This window comes from Polyodon spathula, chromosome 3, assembly GCF_017654505.1.
Source record: "Polyodon spathula isolate WHYD16114869_AA chromosome 3, ASM1765450v1, whole genome shotgun sequence".
NCBI lineage: Eukaryota > Metazoa > Chordata > Actinopteri > Acipenseriformes > Polyodontidae > Polyodon > Polyodon spathula.
This window is the reverse complement of record NC_054536.1, coordinates 79,669,217-79,675,489: the sequence shown is the minus strand read 5'-3', so window position 1 is coordinate 79,675,489 and position 6,273 is coordinate 79,669,217.

The window sequence follows — 6,273 nt, the reverse complement described above, 5'->3', positions numbered from 1 at the left end:
TATTCATTGTTTTTTCACTGTATTTAATGTATTATGCATTGTTTTTTTACTGTATCTTGTAAAGCGCTTTGTGATGGTGGTCCACTATGAAAGGTGCTATATAAAACAGATAGACTGAGTGATAGTTGAGAACGGCATATGATACAAACAGTTTAAAACAATTACAAAAAAAGAATCACATCCTCGTTTCATTTTAGTCTTGAAAAAAAGAAGACTACGCAGCGAAATTATTCAAGCATTCAAATTCTAAAAGGTATTGACAATGTCGACCCAAGGGACTTTTTCAACCTGAAAAAAGAAACAAGGACCAGGGGTCACAAATGGAGATTAGACAAAGGGGCATTCAGAACAGAAAAGAGGATGCACTTTTTTACACAGAGAATTGTGTGGGTCTAGAACCAACTCCCCAGTAATGTTGTTGAAGCTGACACCCTGGGATCCTTCAAGAAGCTGCTTGATGAGATTCTGGGATCAATAAGCTACTAGCAACCAAACAAGCAAGATGGGCCGAATGGTCTCCACTCGTTTGTAAACCTTTCTTATGTTCTTATGTCCTCCTTTTGCTTTTATTATGGCTCTCAGATGTTTATGATAATTCTTAACCAGTGTGTTACATCTTGTTGGTGAAATCTGGGCGCATTCTGTCTTGCACATTTGCATCACTTCACACATACTGGAAACACAATGCTTGGCTGCAAATTTTTTTTCAGATAATTCCAAAGCATTTCCATTGGATTGAGATCTGGGAATTTTGAAGGCTGTTCCAGAGTTTGTATCTTTATTTTCTTCAATTCCACAGTTGACATAGCCATATGCTTTGGGTCAGCCTACGAGCAGATGTTGGGGCCTGGTGTGGTCTCAGAAATTTGAAGCTACTCTTTCTTGTTTATAAAATTATCATTTTCAAAGCTACACCATATAAACTTGAAAATAAAGGCAAAGGTTTGTTTGTGTGTTTGTTTTTTTAAACCTCTGGAGACCTCTTGTGGCAAGATTGAAAAAGATGTGTTAATAAATGACACACTCATTTTCAGAAATTTCTCAGAATGACAGCAAAAGTGTATTCTGTAAAATAGTCTCACTCTGCCTGCAAATGCAGTACATGCAAAGTGTGACTTACAGATGGATTAACGGACATACTGACACCTCCCTGAATGTCCACCATGCGATTTCTCAATAACTTGCTAATAATTATGCTACTACCAAGTTTCACAACTGGAAAAGTGGTTTTCCAAAATGTGTGATGTGTGACATACTTTTGTCTGCAACTGTACAGATGTACTGGCACCCTTCACTTAATATGATATAATCCAAGAAAACATGTTAAATAAAAACATTTAGAGAACATTAGCCAGTAATTAATATCATAAAGACCAAAAATCACACAATTCAAGCAATCTTTCTATATTTAAAAAAAAAAAAAAAAAAAAAAAAAAAAAAAAAAAAAAAACAACAACAACAACAAAAAAAAAAAAACATCTGTTTATCACCTTTAAGTATTGGCAAAAAATTGATACAACTAATTTAAAAAAAAAATTTCATTGATTGAAAACCATTACCCTGTAGTCAGAAAAAGGGGAAGTATTCCCAACATCTGTTGAAAAAGAACATTTTGGCAACACAGCAAGATGATGTTCATGACAAGGAGTTGGATTCACATTGAGAAACATACTGCAACAAAGAAAATGGTTACAGAACAGTATCAAAGGAATATGGAATACCCAAATCCACAACCAGAACAATAATAATTACAAAAAAAACTGTAAATGCACCTTATCAGCATTGAAAAAGAATGCGAAAGTATTAGCATGGAAATTTCAAGTTTGTAATAGAAACATAAGTGCAATATTATGTCCTGGCTGATGTAATACATGAATTTGTTCATGTGTGTAACTCGTGGTAAACAGATTTGCAAGCAAATCTCTAGAAATAAAAGGGACAAATTATATAAAGCAGGCTAATGTAATCTCACTTAATAGGACTAATTTAGGCTGGTTTCACAGACCCTGATAAACACTATACTTGCAATATCTAATGTTACTTCAGGCAAGGTAGTCCAATGTCAGTGATACATCTGTAAAACCAGAAATAAACGTGGATCTTTTTCCTGCTGCACTAAATCTGATCTAGTTTAACTGGCCACCCCAGTAAGCCAATTAATTTCTGTTATGCTGCAACTGGAAAAATGAATGGTATTAATATTTGTCCATGCAAGTGGATCAAAATCATGTATTAAGTCTATTTGGCAAATCTAGAGGAATATATTCTTTTGTAGTCTGAAAGCCCTTAAAAAGGCTTCAAGATTATTCTAATGTGATCTGCATCAGTTATTCTGACCATCACATCCTCACCATTACAGGGCATGTTCAACACAGCTCAGTAAAAATAAATACATAAATGAATACATCAATTAATAAATAGATATAAATATGTATTTATGTATTTATTTTTAATTTTTGCATAGCAGCTACATTATCCCTTTCATCCTCTAAAATCATAGCAATCTTTACCAACACGTTGGGCTCCATCAGCACAGTGGTCAGAGTCACTGCACCCACAGCAGAGCCTTTGTTAGACAGAGCCTGTTTAAAATAGGTTTCCATCTCCATTAGGTCTTTTTGAAACCGGCGGAACCACTTCAGACGGAAAATACTCAATCAAGACCACATCAACCCTTTTGATTTTTGCATGGGGGTATGTTAATTAGGTACCCAATTAATTTTGCATAACATTCCTCATACTGTCGGAATCAGAGTTTTGCGACTGTTCTCATCCTTCCTGCCCATTTTGGATTTTTGCTCGGAACATGAAAAAGTAAAAACCCCGCCACAAAAGCCCTCCTGAAGGTCGGAAAAGCTTTGATATTCAGAAACACTGTGTCACAGGCTTGGCACTGTTGCGAAACTGAGGTACAAACTGATTTACAAAAAAGAGAATATGCCCTTGAACGAGAAGCAGATCTCCTGAAACTGCATGGCACTGTTTATTTTAGCCATGTTGTTTTTTTTACTTCTCTGGAGGAAAGTGCATCTTGTTGTTTACCTTGACTTCAACTCTTACTTACTCTTATAGGTGTTTAAATTTTCACGTCAATTTTCAAATGTTGGTGCTGTAGTATAATTGACTTTTGCCTGTCTTTAGTTTCGTTCAAGTAACTGTTTCGCAACTGTAGATTCGCAGATTTCAAGTTAGCTATAACGTTTTATTTATAAGTAACTTAAACTGCAAGTGTTAATAGTTGAAAACATGCAAAAAGGTCTAACTAAGCAAATTATTAGTTCAATTAGGAGTACAGTTAAGTAACAGAGCTCGGCTGGAATGAAAACCAGCAGACACAGGGGGTCCCCAGGACCCAGTTTGAGAACCCCTGGGATACACTATGATGGATTAAACCGCGCAGAGCTAGAAGTCAGTTAATATTAATGTTTGCAACGTTGTCTGTGATTTTAAGGGTTCAATTGGGCATTTCTAGAATGAACTTGAGTGTCGTCCTCATGGTCCCACTCCTACCTACGTCATCAACGCAGTTGCAGGTCGTACCCTGACAAAAAGCAAAACAATATTACTATGCTCTTTTTTTTTTTTTTGACGTGTAAGACTTTCCAATCAAACCCAGTGCTGCGTTCAATAAGCAGAGCACTATGCCGTGGCTTTACGTGACATACGTTAGCTCTTATAACAGTGTGTTACGGAGAGAGAACTTTCCAGATAGTGGAAAACACAGCACTAACGCTGTTTTTGGCTTTATTTATGGAAGGTTTGAGCAGAAAAATCTGCTGATTAATGGCTCTATTGCACCTGCATCGAGAGCCAACACCACTGAATTCAAATACATGCAAGAGTCCTGTACAGATTGAAAACTACATTGAGAGCATTGTTCCTCAGTACTGTTGATTGTTGCATATTGCATGTTTTAGTACACATAAACACATACACACACACGTTCATAGCTCACCTTTAACACACCGTTGTTCGTTTATTATTTCTTTTTAAATGCCTTTAAGAAAACATTCCTTAAGGCAAGGCCGACCGAACAAACAGTAACAAACCGAGCGTTTCATATGTTGCAGGCCACGCGGCAGATTCACCTCGTTTAAAAGGAAATTGTCAATGAATCAGGCTGTTAATTTAAATAAACCACAACATTTTCGCTACGAAAAATAACGCACACAGATATGTTGGGAAATTACACCACAGTTGCCACACTGTTATTGTACCTTCGCCACTTTGAAACGCCCACCGAATAAGCGCCTTAGAATGTTAGCTGTTAGGAAGCGCTCCCTGCGTGCAGATTATTCGATTCAAAGCACCACTTTGCGGTCTGCCTATTGGACGTACCCGATTTTTAACCCTCTGGAGGCAGGACCACATATCATCACCTCTATGATAGTCTGTCTACGAGTTTATCATTATTGGCTGTGCATCCCCCTCACCATGTTACTCAAAGATAGTAAAAAGAAGGATAGGACAATGATGTCATAGATGGGAGGAGCTAAGACGGGTCGAGTGCCTGGAGCCCAGATTTTGTTCAAATTTTGAATAGTTGCAGTAACTACTAGAGTCCAGCCAAGTTAGAAGAAAGGCTGCAGCAACATTGCTGTGATTCTCAATAGTCAGTACAACATTTTTAAACATTTCAAAACAAAGAACATAACATGTAGTCAAGTAAAATGTATGTATCACACCAGAGTATTCCACATGTACAGAAACATCGGCAACTCCATATGGATGAAACTAAGTTCAGTTGTTATAATTTCATTTTATTCTATATATTTAAAAAAAAAAATTTAAAACAGACGTTTCAGTGCATTTACAACTTCATCAGACACTTCCAACCAAGAATCACACAAATATATACAATTGCAGATAATTATAAATAAATAACAACTGCTATAAATGGACCCCAGTTAGACTGATGTATACAAAAGCACAAAACCATACAAAATTAACTTTCAAAAATACAAATAATAGAAAGAAGGAAAAAATACACATTGCATTAAAAATAAGTTGTAATTCTTCATAGATACTTAAAGTGCATAAAGTATCTGCCTAAATTCAGACATGTGATTATTAGTACATACAACTTTTATTTGATATATAAAGAGGTAAGCAATGTAACAAAAGTCAAGAAACACTATATATATATATATATATATATATATATATATATATATATATATATATAGTAGCGTGCACGGGGGAAGGCAGCAGCAGCAGCAGGGCTGGTAGGTGACATAATCACATACAAAGACATAAGCCTGATATACACTCCTTGCAAAGGAGCTGGCTCTTTTGTACAGCAGTATCAGCGCTATGCTTTAGTGCGAGAGGTCCCGGGTTCACGTCTGCCCTCAGCCTGTGTGTCGATTGCCTCACCCTGTGTTATGCGCCTGCCTGCGGGAGCCGAGATCTCTACATTTGTGTCAGATTGGAGGCAGGTACCCCGGCACGCACTCGTCGGACTGTACCCTGGTGAACAACTCCAGAGTTTTTTCCTAGAGGAATGATCATTTTTTGATGTCATTACTGCGATATTGTGCCTTTTTTTCCCAAATGGCTCAGGATGTAAATATTGCCTTCATCCATGCGGTCTAGGTTAACGCAGACAGGCGCATCACACAGGGCGAGGCAATCCACACACAGGCGGAGAGCGGGCGCGAACCCTGGGTCTCTCGCACTGAAACATAGCGCAGATACCGCTGTACAAAAGAGCCGGCTTCTTTGCAAGGAGTGTATATCAGGCTCATGTCTCTGTATGTGATTACGTCACCTACCAGCACTGCTGCTGCCTTCCCCCGTGCACGCTACACTCTCCCCTGCCAGCCTCAAGTCCACCCCGGACTTGCTCACCAGGCTACAGTTCGACGAGTGCGTGCCGGGGTACCTGCATCCCACTACTAACACCAATGTAGCGATCTCGGTTCCCGCAGACAGGCGCAACACACAGGGCGAGGCAATCCACACACAGATGGAGGGCGGGCACGAACCCAGGACCTCTCGCACTCCAGCACAGCGCTGATACCGCTGTACAAAAGAGCCGGCTCCTTTGCAAGGAACATATATTGGGCTTATGTCTCTGTGTGTGATTACGTCACCAACCAGCCCTGCTGCTGCCTTCCCCCCGTCCACGCTACAGTATGTATATATATATATATATATATATATATATATATATATATATATATATATATATATATATATATATATATATATAAAACACGAAGGAATTACAAATTATTTTGAACTGTCACATAATCATAGACTGGTTCTTAA